Below are 18,931 nucleotides of genomic sequence, written 5' to 3'. Positions count from 1 at the left end.
GAGCCCATGCTCTGCAATAAGAGAAGCCACCGCAATGAGAAGCCCATGCGCTGCAAAGAAGAGCAGCCCCCGCTCGCCACAACTAGAGAAAGCCCGCGCGCAGCAATGAAGACGGAACACAGCCATAAATAAATAAATAAATAAATAATCAGATTCCAAAATATACCTACAGGTGAATGATGAGACAGGGTTTCTCCAAACGTCCATGGAGATAAGAGTACCACTTACAGCAGTGGTCCCCAACCGTTTTGGCACCAGGGACCGGTTGTGTGGAGGACGGTTTTTCCATGGACTGGGGGTGGGGGGATGTTTTCTGGATGATTCAAGCACATTGCATTTATTGTGCACTTTGTTATTATTACATTGTAATATATAGTGAAATAATTATACCACTCGCCCTAATGCAGAATCAGTGGGAGCCCTGCACTTGCTCTCCTGCAAATAGATGGTCTCGCCTGGTGGTGACGGGAGACAGTGACACCCGACGTGTGCTGCTTATGTCCGGTCTACTCCGTGATCTCGTTCTGGTCACCGTCACTGCAGAAAACCGTGCTTCGCAGAGACAGGATGTTGGAAATGGAAGCAGCCTTTCCAGTGCTTTTGTGGCCATCTCAGGAAATCCCGCCTTGACTTTAATCCAGAACGTATAGGGATCTGAAGTTGTCTCAGACAAACTTTTAAGGCCCCTGTCATTTGCGATCTCAAGCAGTTGGTCCTCGCCTGGCACGGACCAAGTGGATTCACCTGGCTTATTCACAGATGGGTGGCGGATCCATTCCTTCCCAGTTTGGGGTCTTTTGTGGTTGGGAAGTAATGCTCCAAACTCTTGAAAGTTGAGACAGGTGACCATGTACCAGCTGGGAGAAAGAAGGCCCTGGCTCAGTCTCTCTCAAAAGCTCTGCTAATGTTTCAAACGTGTCAAAAATCCCAACGTTCCCTCATCACCCTCATAATTCCAGTTTGGCTTTGAATTCAGCCACTTTATCTGTGGACTTGAACCCAGTTTTCAGTCTCCCCTGAAGGGACAGATGGAGTTTGACTATGTCACACAAGTAAGCAAGTTTTGCGACCCATTCTGTGTCACTGAACTGTGCTGCCAGTGGTGACTGTTGTTCTAAAAGAAATCTCTGGAGTGGCTCTCGTAACTCAGAAACTCTGGCCAGTGATCTACCTTTAGAAAGCCGTCTCACTCTTGTGTATAAGAGAGGACATGTATGCTCTGCGTCTGTCTCCTCACAGAGCTGCACGAACAGATGTGAGTTAAGGGCGTGTACTTTAACATGGTTGATAATTTTAATCACATCCTCCAAAACGTTAAGTTCAGGTGACATTTTTTGGCTAGCCAGCATTTCTCTGTGGATGACACAGTGCAGAGAGACACATTCAGAAGCGACCTATGTAATCATTCAAAGACTTGAATAGTTCTGCAGCTGTGGTGTTGGTTGGCAACAAAAGTGCACATAACATATCCTTGTGCACATCCTCCTGAAAAGTACATCCCACAGAATGAAGCATTGTTGCCTTGTTGTTAACAGCGGTAGACTCGTCAACCTGGATTGCGTACCACAGTGACTCATGAATCCTCTCTAACAGTTGTGTCTCAATATCCTCTGCTGCTGTTGCATCAGTTCGTCTAGTTATGGTGCTAGCCGAAAGATGAACACGTGCCACCTTTTGAACTGCAGCCTCTCCTAAAAGTTCATCACAGATGTCCTTAGCAGCAGGCAGGGTCCACTGTTCACAGATAGTAAAGGGCTTCTCAGCTTTAGCCATGCGGTCAGCCACTAAGAATGATGCTCTCAGTGCAGACACATGTGATGAAGTGGTGGCCTTCAATAATTGCTCCTGTTCTTTGTGTTCACATTTTTTTTTTTATTTTGAAAAACTCCAAAGGCTTGTCGTTTAATGCAGGGTGCTTGGTCTCCATGTGGAGAAGCAGTTTTGAAGGTTTCATGGCTTCCTTGGGTAGCCGGTCACCACATATTATACAAAGCAGGCTTGGAGAATGTGAATTACCTTTTGCAGTGAACCCATAATTTCAGTAGGACTCTTGGCATTTTCTTTTAAATGCAGCTTTCTTTTTGTTGGCAGCCTTAGAGTCTTCTGCTGTCTCATCATTGGGTCTTTCCCCCTTTACAAAGAAACTCTCCAGTGACGTTTGTTTTTTATTCATTTTGGCTAGGGTTAGCTTGTTGGCTTACCGTAACTGTGGCTGAGACATGCTCATTGTGGGGAAAAGGCACAGACGGAGGTGGTAAATGAAATAATGGGCGGACTAAAATAAGTGTTGGATTCTGACTTAAAGCCTGCCACCAGATGCTGCTTAATTGCCACTTGCCACTCACTGATAGGGTGTTGATGTGAGTCTGCAAGCAATTGATTTATTATGGTCTCTGTGCAGTCACACCTCTCTGCTGATGGTAATCTGTGTTTGCAGCCACCCCCCAGCGCTAGCATCACCCCCTCAGCTCCACCTCAGATCATCAGGCAGTAGATTCTCATAAGGAGTGAGCAACCTAGATCCCTCGTATGTGCAGTTCACGGTAGGGTTCGTGCTCCTATGAGAATCTAATGCCGCTGCTGATCTGACAGGAGGTGGAGCTCAGGCGGTAATGCGAGCAATGGGGAGCGGCTGTAAATACAGATGAAGCTTCGCTCACTCGCCTGCTGCTCACCTTCTGCTGTGCGGCCTGGTTCCTAACAGGCCAGTACTGGTCCATGGCCCGGAGGCTGGGGACCCCTGACTTACAGAACACCCATTTTTTGGGTGAGATCTGGGTTTAGAGATGTTTAGAAGAAATAGCCCGTAGGACCAGTGTTCATTCTCCAGCAGACAGGGAACTTGTTGCTAGTAGTAGAAGGTAAGTAAAGACATAAGTTTAGTTGAAAGGACATCTGTCAGACCTGAGGTGTTTTTTTTTGTTTGTTTGTTTGTTTTTTTTTGGCTCTGTTGGGTCTTCATTGCTGCGCATGTGCTTTCTCTAGTTGCGGTGAGCGGGGGCTACTCTTTGTTGCGGTGCACATGCTTCTCATTGCAGTGGCTTCCCTTGTTGCAGAGCACAGGCCCTAGGCGTGTGGGTTTCAGTAGTTGTGGCACGCAGGCTCAGTAGTTGTGGCTCATGGGCTCTAGAGTGCAGGCTCAGTAGTTGTGGCGCACAGGCTTAGTTGCTCCACGGCACGTGGAATCTTCCCAGATCAGGGCTCGAACCTGTATCCCCTACATTGGCAGGCGGATTCTTAACCACTGTGCCACCAGGGAAGTCCCAGACCTGAGTTTTATTCTCACCTCTATTACCTACTGGCTGGGTGAACCTGCACGAGGAACTTTATTTCTCTAAGCACAGCGTTAGACTCACTGTCATTTCTTACAACCATTAGTTCCTTTTCCTGTGGGGTGGGGAACGCGTTGTGATAGTATGTATAGGAGTGGCTGTATTTTATAAACAAATATATGAGATGAGAAATGTCTATCTCCCTCTAGCCTCAAGTTCCAGAAGTGGAACTTCTACCTCTGTATGTGTTGGCCAAGAGTTACATGACTTTAAAATGAGGTCATTGACAATATTCACGTTAATTAAAAAGCTTTTTACAGCAGAATGTCAATATATTACTTTACAGTAAGAAATATATCTATCAAGCTAATGAGTTATATTGACTGCTGTATTTTCTCCCTGTAGGTACAGATATAGATGTAGATATAAATATATGTGAAGAATTATTATAATCAATGAACTGGTTACCAAGTGGATCTGAATTCAGAACAGGGGAATAAGTTGGAAGGTGTAAATGGCTGATGATTCAAAGCCATGGAAACCTAATAGACTTTTCTCTTTCTAGGGATACATTTGCCACATGGTTTAGAGAACCATGTTCTTGGGCTGGTATCTTCTTGCCCTGTTGGTGCTGGAAAGGCCCTGCCCACATTTGCTGCTTTGAATTTCCTTTTTCAGTACCAACTTCTGATGGACAAGAATGTTTCCTTGTAAGAGTTTTTAAGTTCAGTGTACACTAAAGCTTAAATTTTAGGCTGAAATACCGTTTATTAGTTTGCATGGAAATGCTAGGTAATAATTGTATAAATGCTGGGCTGACTTTATCTGGAACCAAGATTAAGTTTCAGCAACTTCTCCAAATGCACTTCCGAAAAATCATGAATACGTGGTAAGTTCTCTTTTGAAAAGGAACACAGTGTTTTTACTCAGCATGAACATTATTTTTCAGTTTTTCCATATAAGAATCCTTCCTCGAAATGGTTCTTTTTCACAGAAGCTAACAGAATTATATAAAAAGATGACAATCAGTGAAAAGAGAAATACTGTAATAGTGGGTCCTGGGGTTACAAGACTGAGATCCTGGGAATCAAGCCCAGTTCAACATTTACAATAATGGGACGCACATTCGTGTCTCATGTTCTGTGAGGGGTGGTGGAGAATGAGCAAGTGTAAGGGAGTCTTACCTGGCTCTCTGCCCATTTAGTCCATTGTTGAACCAGAAATTGACGTAAAGTCACGGTTCTCCTGTAAGGCTGTGTAAGGACATGGAGTTCTCAGAGGAAAATGATACGTCCAATTTAGAAGCGGCAGTATGGGTCAAATAAATGTAAATGGGAAGAATAACTGCTGTCGAAAAAGTCTTGGAGGCTTCCCTGGTGGCGTGGTGGTTAAGAATCTGCCTGCCAATGCAGGAAACACAGGTTCGAGCCCTGGCCCGGGAAGATCCCACATGCCACAGAGCAACTAAGCCCGTGTGCCACAACTACTGAGCCCACGTGCCACAACTACAGAAGCCTGCATGCCTAGAGCCCGTGCTCCGCAACAAGAGAAGCCACCGCAATAAGAAGCCCACGCACTGCAACAAAGAGTAGCCCCCGCTCACTGCAACTAGAGAAAGCCTGCGCACAGCAACAAAGACCCAACACAGCCATAAATAAATAAATAATAAATAATAAATAAAAAGTCTTGGACTGGAAAAAGCCTTGCAGTATTAGATATGGGGACTGCAGTATATGAGGGAAGCTATAATGGCCTTTCATTTGGGTATTTTATTAGTTGGAGGGATTTTTAGAAGGTTGAAATTTGTATCTTCCGTATGTTACTCCCATATTTTGAAATGTTTCTTTTAATTATATGTGTATTTCTTCCATTTTTATAGCAGAGTAAGATGGCTAAAACCTCCCAGTTTCTCTGTCTTCATTATATGAAAGTAATCCACAGTGTCCATTTAAAGGTCAACTATATCTAAGTCTGAGTTAGAAACCTGCACACTGAGGTGCTGATTCCTTTTATAACTAATCTCTAAACAAGTAGCATGGGGATAATATTTCAATGACATTCCTCTGTAGTAATGCTCCTGTTTTTTAAAAAAATTCATTTTCAAAACTTCTATGCCTTGATTAAATAGGTACTGTACAATAGATCCCATAACGAATGACACAAATTAAAAAATATTACTTCATAATACACTGTCTTACTGGTAGATCCGATGTAATGGAGTTTATATTTCAGTAGGTACAACATTTCTAATAATAAAAATACTTGCATAAAATTCATATCATAGCACTTCCTGAATCTTTAGGTGTTCTCTCAGTTTCAAAAATACATTTTAGGGGCTTCCCTGGCGGCGCAGTGGTTAAGAATCTGCCTGCCAATGCAGGGTACACGGGTTCGAGCCCTGGTCCGGGAAGATCCCACATGCTGCGGAGCAGCTAAGCCCTTGCGCCACAGCTACTGAAGCCCACGCACCTAGAGCCCGTGCTCCGCAGCGAGAAGCCACCGCAATGAGAAGCCCATGCACTGCAACAAAGAGTAGCCCCCACTCGCCGCAACTAGAGAAAGCCCGCGCGCAGCAGCGAAGACCCAGCAGAGCCAAAAACAAATAAATAAGTAAATTTATTTTAAAAAATACATTTTAATTTTGAAACAGACAATTTCTGGGAAGAGTTTAAATACGCAGCACACACAATGTGTTGTGAATCATCTGCCTTTGACAGCTAACATGCCAGTAGTTACACTTTATCAGAAACTTTTGCATGTGAAATTAGGGCAGGGACCCTCTGCAAGGAATTTTTTAGACTCTTAGTTTTATTGGCTAAATATAAGAGTCCTGAGATCAATAAGTGAAGGAGAATTACATACTATAAATTATGAGAAGAAAGCACGTTTCTAATTAATTAAAAATGTTTGACTTATGATCAGATGACTGAACTTTGTGGTGCTTTGTCCTCTAAATTATAAGATAAGCGTGGCGAAACGATAGTAGAGAGGTCTAGCTGAGTCAGTGCTTAGGAAGCTTTTTGAGAACCTTGGACTGTAAGTGCTGCACACACTGAGGGGGCAGTTACAGGGGTAGTATAGTAGCGTGCATTATGGGGAAATAATGCAAATGATAGTGTTGCCAGAGATGTTTCCCTTTCCATTAAACCTTTAATATATCACTTAGGTGTGATTACTTTCTTCTCCGTACAAGCGGCCACAACAGTCATCGCACTGATGGAAAAAATGGATAAAGAAGGGGAAAGGAAGAAATGAAGGCAGAAAAATAAAAAAGGCAGAAGGAAGAGAGCCAGATAGAAGCCACACAGTCACAGCTATTCCGTGGGCAGGAGTCACTGATCAGATTTGCTTGCTCTTCCACTCTTGCCAGATATAGTTATAAGCCTTTAGGTTCTTTACTTTACAATTAAGATTTTAAACTCTGAAAATCTCAGCATATCTTTTCACTGTCACTGGACAGGTGCCATGTGGTCATTTTGTAGAAGGACCATTTATGACCCACACGGACCACTGAGGGGAGAAAGAGGGATGGTTGATTTAAATACCCTAATGCAGAATTTACTGTGGATTTAAAGTCTCTGACTTAATGCTGCATTAACTACTGGTGGCTGCTTTACTGCCTTTAAAACACGCATATATAACTGGATACTGTAATGCTTCGAGGGTAAAATAAATACCAACTCACACTAAAATAAATACTCTGCATGGTGAAGTTCATGTAGACGTAAATTAATCATTTACCAGTTAACCAATATGCACAGGAAAGAAATAGATCACTTATTAAAGGTTGCCTCATCTATAAAATGGGGAAAAATGCTGATATATTTTACAGTGGTGTTGTGAGGGAAAATATATGAAATTATTGCTAAGTAGTCTATAAACCATAAAATACAATATGAACATTAAATTAATATTTGTACTGATTCAGATTCAACACCCTCTGCCTTAAATATATCTCTTTGCCTATCAAAGTAGACACATAACCAAGCTGAGGCTTTCAATTCTTATTGGTGTCTTTGGAATTCTACAGAGCATCGCAGAAGTTACTGGTTATGTTAGAACCTTTTCAGTCCCGACGTTTCTGAGACAAAGTTCTTGGCTGTTCACATCCCCAATCCCATTTTTAAAGTTCTTTCCCTAAGGGACTTAGGTCTTTCACTTGCATAGACATAGTAGTTACGAAGGGGACCTCGGTGTGAATTTTTCAATCAGGTGGAAGTGATGAACATGCTCTGTGGCTTGGTTTATTCTAAATTATGGATTGAAATTGGGAAGCAGTGGTAAATTAGCAGGGAGGTACGTCAGGTCTCTGCACATTGCATCGAACTCATCTGAGATGTAAACGTTCTGTGCTTCAGCAGCATGGCCTGAAGCAGCAGGGTTTCAAGGATATCATGCTGCTCAAAACGTTACCAGCTTTAGAGATCAATCAAGCTCCTGTTTCTCAGCTCAACTTCAGAAATGTTGTTCAAGGGCACAAGGGAGAAGAACTAAGCAATATGAAACATATTTCCCTCACTCCTCTACCTTTTCTTCTTTTTTAATGGAATCTTACTATTTGGAAGACCAACTTGTACGAAACCTGTAATCCATTCAGCACATTTTTAACATTGTCAAGTGTCCCTTTGACTCTCAGTGATAAAACACATCAGGCATTTCGTCACTCACTTCCTTTTTTTTTTTTTTTAATTTTTTTAAATTTTTTGCGGTACCCGGGCCTCTCACCGCTGTGGCCTCTCCCGTTGCGGAGCACAGGCTCCGGACGCGCAGGCTCAGCGGCCATGGCTCACGGGCCTAGCCGCTCCGCGGCACGTGGGATCCTCCCGGACCGGGGCACGAACCCGTGTCCCCTGCATCGGCAGGCGGACTCTCAACCACTGCGCCACCAGGGAAGCCCTCACTTCCTTTATATAGTGGCCGTTAATACAGAAATACCTCTGTATCTTCCACTATGAAATGACAAATGGCTGACTGGAGAAATCTGAAATATCGCCAAATCTCCCCTATGTATCATGTGTCATCAGCAATGATACACAGCGACTAATCTTTGGTCATGAACTATATTTATGGCTTTCTTGTCATCAGGAGGTATGTATTTGCTTGAATCAGGCTTAAGGCTCTAATATTTATGCTAGGAATGTGTGTATTAGAAAAAGTCTACCTAGGTCCAAAGGAAAATAACCCTCACATTTTCTTTCATTTAACTATTTTTAGCACTTGGCATTTTCATCAGTATCTCTTTTTTGCATCAGGATTCACCCACGAGTGTTCTGATCAGGAATCTAATCTATCCCATTCAATTTACTCTTTTGCTGATAACAGTCTCCTTGTCAAATAGGAAAAGTAACAGGGAAAGGAACATGGCTAAAATACATACTTATCCCAGTTGAAGCTTATCAGAGATCAAAAGGAAACACAGTGAAACCGTTTCCTCCATTTCCTAAATCCAACTCGGGGTTAGGGGCATTGAAGTTTTCCTAAAGGAACTATCATAAGGGCAGAGCACCAGAAGAAAAAGCCAGGGAGGCAAAATCAAGGCTTTGAGGGAAACAAAATAAGGTCAGTAAGGCAACAGTTCTACTTCAGTTCAAGTTAACTAATATCAAGTGCCTGATACCAGCCAAAACTAACCAAAATCACTGCCCGCATAGAGCTTACATTCTAGTGGAGGGAGACGGACAATAGATAAATAAGCAATAAATGAGTCAGTTATATAATTTATCAGATGGTGGCGATTATCATGGTGAGAAACACATCAGGGTAGAAAAATAGGAATTGGTGGGAAGGGGTTGCATTTTTAGAAGGGTGGTCAGTGAAGATCTTACTGAGAAGTTGACATTTGAGGGAAGACTTGAAGGAGATAAGAGAGCGGGTCATGTGGATTCCCTGGGAAGAGTGTCCCACATGGGACATAGCATGTGCAAAGGCCCTGAGGCAGGAACATGCCTGCTGTGCTGGCAGAACTATAGCGAGCTGTAGTGATTGGAGTGGAGTAAGTGTGGGGATGGGGGCAGGAGGTGAGAGTGGTCAGGGTGGGCTGAAACATAGATGGCCTGAGGACCGTTGTTAGGCTCTAGCTTTTACTCTGATTGTAACAGGGAACCACTGGAGAGTTTTGAGTCAGGGAACAAAATGACCTGACTTATACTTTATTGACAGATTGGGAGTTCGGGATTGGCATGTACAGACTGCTATATTTAAAAAACAGATAACCAACAAGGGCCTACTGTATAGCACAGGGAACGCTGCTCAATATTCTCTAATAACCTAAATGGGAAAAGAATTTGAAAAAGAATAGATAACATGTGTATGTATAACTCAGTCACTTTGCTGTACACCTGAAACTAACACAACATTGTTAATCAGCTCTGCTCCAATATAAAATTAAAATTAAGAAAGAAAAGAAAATAGATGGTAGGGTGCAAGGGTGGAAGCAAGGAGATAATTAAAATGAAAAGTTCAGCTCTCCTCTCTGCATAAATTTAATGACTATGAGCCAGGAATTGGGAGACAGTTGTTCAGAGTTATATGCAAAGACACTGAAGTTGTAACTACACAAAGCTAAAACTGGTTGGAAGAGAGAGTTCAATAAAGCAATCCATTTCCTCAGCACCAAGTGTTAAGTCTGAAAACATTTTAAACTAAGTTGATGAATAACCAATGATAAAATTTTAAGGCTTGGGAACTTTGACTATCTATTGCTAAGGAATAGATTAAAAAAAAATTTCCTTCCTTAACACAGGGTCTGGGTTGTGGAATCAAACAGATGCCTATTATGATATTGAAATTGTTTGCTCAAGTACCTTTTGGTCCTGGAAACCCCCCCCCCAAAAAAAACAAAAAAAACCAAAAAAAATCAAGACCTTTCAGTTGGAAGCTGTGGAAACTTGAAGAGTTAAGAAGAATGCAAACCAGCAAGAAAAATGAAGGAGGCCATAATTTGGATTAGTTGTGTTTTTATTTTCAAATTTAAAACATACAAATGATGGGAAGAAAAAAAATAGTGAGTCTGTCTCCTTCAGGGACAAAGAAATGGAGAAATAAAAATACTGACGAAAGGTGAATTCAGCCTTATAGTCACCCTTCCTGGCAGTCTGAATTATTAGGTTATGCAATAGAGCTCTCCCCATTTCTCCTGGGTGGTTTAGGTTTGGAACAAATTGGACCTGAAAAAGTGTCAAAATTCACAGTAGGATCGCATACTCACATCACCATTTCTCTCTCTGAAGTAGGTTACTACATTCACCTAGGGAAATTTCTATTGAATTATAATTAGGTGGCTAATTAAAAAGTGGATTATCAACTGTATTAAAATATGAGAGAAAGATGTACACATCATTTGTTCTTTAATTTAGGAAATCCACTGTTTCCTTAAAAATATTCTCACTGGAAAATTCCATGTATAATATGTATGTTTTCTTTTTTCATCTTAAATCAGTTTTATTGAAGCAAGTCTAATATTTTGTTTATTGAGGTAATGGAAATAATTTGAGCTTCCTCTGTTAATTAAAAAAAGTACCTATATATCATAGTTATCATTCTTTAGAATGAGAACTGATGGCCATGCAAAGCAGTGTAAGGTTCCTAGAAGAAATAATAATAATGAAAATAATAAGTACTACCATTTATTCACTGCTAATATATGTCAAATGCTGGATGTCTTATTTAATTCCCTCAACAATCCTATGAGGTAATTTTATGCCTATTAAACAGATGAGGAAACTGAGCTCAGAGAAGTTAGGCAAATTATTCAAAGTCACACAGCTTGATGGTTATAAAGCTGAAATTCAAACTCAAGTATTTTTGACCTAAATAATCTTGCATTAAGCAAGAGTTCCCCTGCCCTCAAAGCTAAAACTATATGGTTGCATTCAGCTGGTTTTAAAATTGATAATGTTCATGTACCATATAAACCATTAGTCAGGATCTTATATTAATCAGAAGACCATATTTCCTAGCCATTTGTCCAAGCATCAGTTTATTTTATAAAGTAAATGATCGTCAGGAGACTCCTGAGCCATTCCTAACAGCAGAAGTTAAAAAGTAAAAGTCACCTGTTACTGTAAGTTATTACTTGTCTTTCCTATTTTCTTCGAATTTCTAAGAAGGTAAAAATTAAATGGTAGCCCTTGAACCTTGGTATGATCCTATTTATGAGCCTGCTAGACTAGTCAAGTATTAAGTGGGTCAGTCTGTCCCTAAAAATTTGCCACCCCAAGTAGATGACGTAGCTGACAGGCACGACTGACTGTGCTGGGATGGGCTTCCCGAATTGCTTAGTCAGTCCTGATACCAGGCAGGTTACTTGGAGTTCCTTCTCAAATAAATAATGACAACAGTTAACTATGTAACTTTACTGATATTTACTGTGGGCCTGTTGTGTGTCAGACACTGTGCTCATTGCGTACACTATTTCACTTTGCTCCGGGCTTTCTCAGTCTTGCTACTACCCACCTTTTGGGCTGGATGACTTTTTGGAGTGGGGAAGGTTGTCCTGTGCATCTTAAGATTTGAAACATCCCTGGCCTCTACGCCCCAGCTGCCAGTGGCGCACCCACCCCCTCCAGTTGTCACAGCCCAAACTATCTCGAGACATTGCCAAACATCTCCTTGGAGGGCAGAATCGCCCCCAGTTGAGAGACAACCTCTGTTTTACTTCCTCAACAACTCGAGGGAGGTCAGTACTATTAGATTAAGTCATATTACTGTTGAGGAAACTGTGGCTCCGGGAGGGTGAAGTAAATGCCTGAGATCTCACAGTTAGTAAATTACAGAGATGGAATGCACATAGATCACCTGCCTCTTGAATGCTTGGTTGAAACTCATAAGTGAAGGAGTGCCCTCTTTCCCAGCCTCTTCACTCTTATATTCGTCATGGGGGGGGAGCGGTGGGAAGGAAGAGAGGGTGCACAAGACACAGTACACAGGATTTCCATTGTATCATGGTCTTTTATTTGACAGATGAATTCCATTTTAATTGGAATTCTGAAAACTAATGAAAAAAATTACAAGTGTTAGGTGGTCTGTTCTCAGAGTTTTTGAATCTGTCTGATTTAATTCTAACCAAATAGCATGCCATTATGGAGGAGTATTACGTTGAGAATCAATATTACACTAAACACTAATATTTTACTCAGTATTAAAAATCTAAGCAAATGGTAATACAAGTGCTTTATTCCTACTTTCTCTAAATGAGAAGTGCTTCCTTAGGGCAATTCCAGCTACAAAGAAAATGTTATCTTCTGAGGAGACTATTGGTATTAGACTTAACATAGATCATTGCTAAAATGAATCAGTAAAATTTAATTGAATAAAATTTGTTTATTTTATTGTAAAGTGTATAAGTTTTTCAGGGTATCAAAAATTATTTTCCTTTTTATACCTATAGTATAATCCCATGTTAAGATGAACATAAAATTACATTATTGACCAATACTGCTAAACAGGACAAAATAACTGTCATATTCTGATTGTAGGATATCATTTCTTTCTTCCTTTTTTCTATGGTATTTCTACCCATTTCTTTATTCAGATATAATCTTAGGCTGGAATTGGAACCTATATCCAGATTCTGCATTTTACGTCTCCTTTGCAAAGAGGAATTAATAAACCTAGATAAACAGTAAACCAGATAAACATCTAATAAGCACCTAGAAATAGGTCACTGAGGCAAGATTTAACACCAGGATTTTAGGAATTCCCTGGCAGTCCAGCGGTTAGGACTCTGCGCTTTCACTGCTGGAGGATTGTGAGGGCACGGGTCCGACCCCTCGTTGGGGAACTAAGATCCCACAAACCGTGAGGCGCGGCCAAAAACAAACATAAAACCGGGATTTCAAATCTGCTTTCCATATTGTGCCCCTTCGTGCCTTTCCCAGCATCTGAGCTTGCCGTGTTCATTAATTTTAGACCCTGGGCCCGCTGTGTGCGCCCTGTGGTTCTTCCTGGTCCCTGCCCTGCTGCTGCTTTCCCTCTCCTAACTTCAGTAGCTTTTTCAAGTTTCCAAGCTAGGGTGGCACCGCGAGATGACTGTAGTTTAGATCTAATGAAGGCATTTACAATTTTTTTTCTTTATCACTTGTGTACTTTAATTCCCGACTTCTCAAATATTTGAAGACCTTAAGCAAACTATGCCTTTTAAAACGTACCTAACTTTGTGAATTACTATACTTTGTTCCTCAGTATTAGAAAAGATTTTCTCCACACTTTAGTGATCTCCCAGTTGGGATGGCAAGATCAGTCAGTTAATATGCACATACTTTGAAAAAGCTACTCTTTAGGAAAGGGATGCTTATAATCCCATGGCATTATTAGAAGTTAAAAACTGCCATGCAGAACGAAAGCAGGAAAAAAAATTTGAATCAATGAAACTAACCGAAAAATTGGAAATTGAAGGTATATTCAGCATGGCAATCACCGTTACAAATAGGAAAATTTAAACTAAGAAAACAACGTTGAATTGGTTGACTTCTCTAAAATATTGATTGGATTTCATTAATAAACATTTTATGCATATGGCTATTCTGAAAGTTCCTTTAAAAATGAAAGACTAATGCCTTAATGAGAGGTATTATCACATGAACATATTTGAATCTGGCTTATGAAAAACGGGACTTGAGAATTTAAAATGTGTGCATAAAATGCAAATGGATTTAATTAACTGAAAGCCCATAAGACAGAACTTCTTCAAATAAGCAATTACTTTGGGGACTAATCGTGTAAATAGGATCCTGATTCATTAGCACAAATACCCATATGAGAGAAGGATCAGCAAATTTTATTCTTTAGATTATTTATGCACACATGGTAATATCTCATTAATTTAGGACTTCAGTAAATTAAAAATCTTTTGATAATTTGATCATGAGCTGGGCTGACGTTTACCTTTCTTTTGCAAACATTTTATTTATAGGTAGATAACATATGGTGTTTTAAACTTTTATTTCCAGTCTTATGTACACTTTTAGACACAGAATAAGCTATTTTCAGTGAACCTCGGGCACTTTACAACCTCCTACATACACCCAATCTATATGCTAATAACAAAATGTTCATATGATTTATTATAACAGGTCTCCTCAAGGATTTCTGTTTTATAATGTTTTGTTGAAGTTGCTATATGTAGTTTAAAGTAATGAAGCCACATTTGTTTAACAGTTATCTATAATTCATCCTTCCCACAAATTCAAATATGCCCACATCCCTAATTCATTAGAATAAATGTAATTTTGCAATATTCACATCTCTACATATAGAGAGAATTTTTCTTTTCAATATGCATTAGAACCTATAAAGAAAAATAAAATACAACGAAGAGTGAAAATAAATGATTTTGTGAGTGTGGACAGAGGAGAGTGAACTGTTTCAAATCATTTTAAGTCCTTTAGGCACAATGCACTGGTGAAAACTCAATAATACAGCCCTTTCCTCAAAAGCCAATTTCGCTCACTTCAGATGACTCAGTTCTAATCACTTGCAAAGTGATAATAAGTTTTTCCAATGAAAGACAGTCAGTGTCCAGGCCAAAAGGGGTGGGTGCTCCAAACTAGGGCATCTGGGATGAAGAGACGTGCCACTGCACAGCAGTCTGGCATTTCGAAATCTTTCTTATATGTGGCCATGGCTTTTCAGAGTCCACATGTCGGTTTTCTGCACAGATGCCACTCACTAAGGAATCTCAAAAGTGTTTATAAAGTGAGTAGAAGAATTATGTTAATTTAATGATCAAAACTCATACGTAGGTCTACATATGAGTAGATCAAAATGACTAAAATTCTAAACCATGTAAAACATATTTAGCATTGATAAAAACCACAACTGAACTAAAAAATTGAAATTCCCCTCTTTTATGAAACATTCTGAAGACAGATCTAGATATTGGAAGTTATGCCATGTTCACACAAGAAGTATTTCCATTTCTTTTTGAATATTGTGAGAGGATTAGAACGACCCATAGTAGTAGTTACTTACCACATGAAGCTTCAATTCCATTTTCATGACTTAATCAAGAATACTTGCTGAAAGAGGCCTCTTTCATGTGCTTCTGGGTAGTTATAAAACCTGGGCAGGAGATACAAGCATGGAATGTTTTATCATCAAGAACAAAAATGTACAAGGAATAATAGTTTGTTATGTCAGTGATTGTTTCCCATCTGAAGGAGAGCTATCCCAGCCAACCATATGCTATTTACAGATCAACTCGGTGCCCACAAAAGTTTGAGCAAGAAAGGCTGAAATGACTACTGCCATTAAAGAAAGGAGTCCAGGGGCCATCCACATCCCATTTGGTATTTGGGTGAAGTGAAGGTCCTTAACTTCACCCAGGCTCAGTTCCTTCATCTCTCTGGTGGGAGAACTCATGCCAGCTATTCGATGGGCTGCTCTGATGAGCAGATGAGACAATGTGTAGAAGGACATTTCGTTAACAGTAAAACTATTTCACTTATTTATGCTCTGACTCTATCGTAAGGATTTGAGGTGGCTTCCAAAAAGGAAAATGAAGAAATATGAATAAAAATAAGAAAATAGGGTTGAGAGTAAAAAAGGAAGAAGTGTATACACTACCTACGTTGGTCAACACTTGAGATGATTGAAAGTACAATTTGGATTTGAATTTCTTGGTAATTTGGAAAAAAGGAAAACATAATTTCTTTTTAGTCTCCTATTATTAGAAAGGAGAAAATACATCATTTCCCCCAAAGAAGCCAAGTATTTTATCCTTTTGTTACGAAATTCATAGAAAATTCTTACATGTAAAACACGATACAAGGACACTGAGATAAAATGGGCTATCCCATTTGACAAGAGTAGAGCTGACTACCTACCATGAATACTGAAGGGCAAAAGAGTACTTTTGCTTGGAGGTAGTTATTACTGCTATGAAAATTGTATTACTCCTAGAGACAAACCTGAAGCTTGAATTAGGGAAATCCTAAATGTAAGCCCACCTCAGTCCCAGTTAACAAATCATCCAGCTCTCCTCCCTTGCTGTGCCTTCCTAACAAACACACAAGGAGCTCCTTAAGTCATGTTGTCAGCAATGAGGATAGTTTCTGAAGGAAGTCACTGATTGCTTATGACTCTAGGCCGGTAGCTGTTCATGAATAAACAGGTGGTAGAGCTGCAAGGATAATGAACGCAGACGTGATACAGTACTGACCTCTGCACAGCCCATTTTGTGAGGCCTTTCCAAAGGGAAAGGATGAGAAAGGGAACAGATACAACCACATGAGTATATTGTAAACGAAACAAATCACAGCATGGAGCTCTTCCTTGAAATCCACATGTTTTCCTGACTTCCTTGAAACCTCACTTCCAATCTTACAGGAAACGCCTCTCAGTTTTCCTCTTTTGGCTCTTCTTCTTCTTCCCCTTAAATGTGGACCTTCCTGAAGGCTCTCCACTTGGCAGCAATTTCATTCACACTCCCACCTTAAATTGTCTTTTTTGATGCTTCTCCAGGCTGGATTCTCATCCCCACCCTCTCCTGAATTTGCTCTTCTTTTTTGTGCCCAACGTCAGTGGCATTGTCACCCTCTGTGGCTTGAACCCTTGGTGTCATCTTCATTCTCCTCCTCCATCACCGCACCTCCATGCAAAACATACCCCCCTGACTATGGCCGCTTTACGCACAAACTTCACTTCCCTTTTACATGTCCAAGGCCGTTGGTGATCAAAAACTCACCCAGCTTCCACCATCTCCCATCCAGGCAGTGGGCTCCAATCTCATATACCCCTGCTTCCAGTCGCCATCATTTCGCAGATTTCGGGATGGATCCTAGTTCTCTTCCTAAACCTCATGCTTCCCCACTTGCTTGAAAACTTCAAAAAGCTCTCCAGTCCCTGTAGGATCAAGTCTAAACCTTCTCAGCAGAACTTGCCAATAGCTGAGATCAATACATTTACCACTTTTCACAGAACCTTTCTAGTCCTGCTAAGCCATTTCCCCTCTCTGTGCCCCTCTGCCCAAGAGCAGTTTCCTGCCTCCATGACTTTGGTTACTAGCTTTCTGCTTATGAAATGCTCCTCTCTTAACAACAAGTTCAAATACCACCTCTTTCAGGGATCTTCCTGAATTCTTGTGTAGAATCCATTGTACCCTCCTCTACAAGCCCAAGGATGCTTAACTGTACCCTCACTACAAGAATCACATTTATAGTACTCTGGCTTTATTTATTTACTTTATAGAGCAATTAAAATATTTATTAAGTATCAAATTGTATTATACGATTCTATATTTCTGTCATCTGAATTATTTTTTCAAATCGAAATTGGTTTTGGTTTTTTCACTGCTAAGGAAATTTATATTACCTTATGCTTAGCAGTAATTCAATATGGACATGTCAATTGAAATCTCACAGTCACCATCATGTGAAGTCCTATTTTCTCTTTCCCTGTTGCTTCATGGAGGGTCTTCTTCTTCCATTAGATTATTATTATTTTTTAAACATCTTTATTGGAGTATAATTGCTTTACAATGGTGTGTTGGCTTCTGTTGTATAACAAAGTGAATCAGCTATACATATACATATATCCCCATATCCCCTCCGTCTTGCGTCTCCCTCCCTCCCACCCTCCCTATCCCACCTCTCTAGGTGGTCGCAAAGCATGGAGCTGATCTCCCTGTGCTATGCGACTGCTTCCCACTAGCTATCTAGTTTACGTCTGGTAGTGTATATATGTCCGTGCCACTCTCTCACTTTGTCCCAGCTTACCCTTCCGCCTCTGCATGTCCTCATGTCCATTCTCTACGTCTGCGTCTTTATTCCTGTCCTGCCCCTAAGTTCTTCAGAACCATTTAAAAAAATTTTTAGATATATATGTGTTAGCATATGGTATTTGTTTTTCTCTTTCTGACTTACTTCACTCTGTATGGCAGACTTTAGGTCCATCCACCTCACTACAAATAACTCAATTTCATTTCTTTTTATGGCTGAGTAATATTCCATTGTATATATGTGCCACATCTTCTTTATCCATTCATCTGTTGATGGACACTTAGGTTGATTTCCTGTCCTGGCTATTGTAAATAGAGCTGCAGTGAACATTGTGGTACATGACTCTTTTTGAATTATGGTTTTCTCAGGGTATATGCCCAGGAGTGGGATTGCTGGGTCATATGGTAGTTCTTTTTGTAGTTTTTTAAGGAACCTCCATACTGTTCTCCATAGTGGCTGTATCAATTTACATTCCCACCAACAGTGCAAGAGGGTTCCCTTTTCTCCACACCCTCTCCAGCATTTGTTGTTTGTAGATTTTCTGGTGATGCCATTCTAACTGGTGTGAGGTGATACCTCATTGTAGTTTTGCTTTGCATTTCTCTAATAATTAGTGATGTTGAACAGCTTTTCATGTGCTTCTTGGCCATCTGTATGTCCTCTTTGGAGAAATGTCTATTTAGGTCTTCTGCCCATTTTTGGATTAGGTTGTTTGTTTTTTTAATATTGAGCTATATGAGCTGTTTATATATTTTGGTGATTAATCCTTTGTCCATTGATTCGTTTGCAAATATTTTTTCCCATTCTGACAGTTGTCTTTCTGTCTCGTTTGTAGTTTCCTTTGCTTTGCAAAAGCTTTTAAGTTTCATTACATTAGGTCCCATTTGTTTATTTTTGTTTTTATTTCCATTACTCTAGTAGGTGGATCAAAAAAGATCTTGC

At 40.3% G+C, this 18,931-nt stretch overlaps 1 protein-coding gene across 1 annotated transcript in view; it reads right to left on the bottom strand.

The window, feature by feature from the left end:
• Positions 1 to 15,332, bottom strand: part of RHOBTB1 (Rho related BTB domain containing 1) — a 119,449-nt gene extending 104,117 nt beyond the window's left edge. The window contains exon 1 of the mRNA XM_067025550.1: positions 15,243 to 15,332. The gene's annotated coding sequence lies outside the window, so the exon portion shown is untranslated. The remainder of the gene's footprint in view (positions 1 to 15,242) is intronic.
• Positions 15,333 to 18,931: the final 3,599 nt, after the last annotated feature.

The sequence above is a fragment of the Kogia breviceps genome, chromosome 2, assembly GCF_026419965.1.
Source record: "Kogia breviceps isolate mKogBre1 chromosome 2, mKogBre1 haplotype 1, whole genome shotgun sequence".
Classification (NCBI taxonomy): Eukaryota; Metazoa; Chordata; class Mammalia; order Artiodactyla; family Physeteridae; genus Kogia; species Kogia breviceps.
This window is presented reverse-complemented; position numbering and strand designations above follow the sequence as displayed.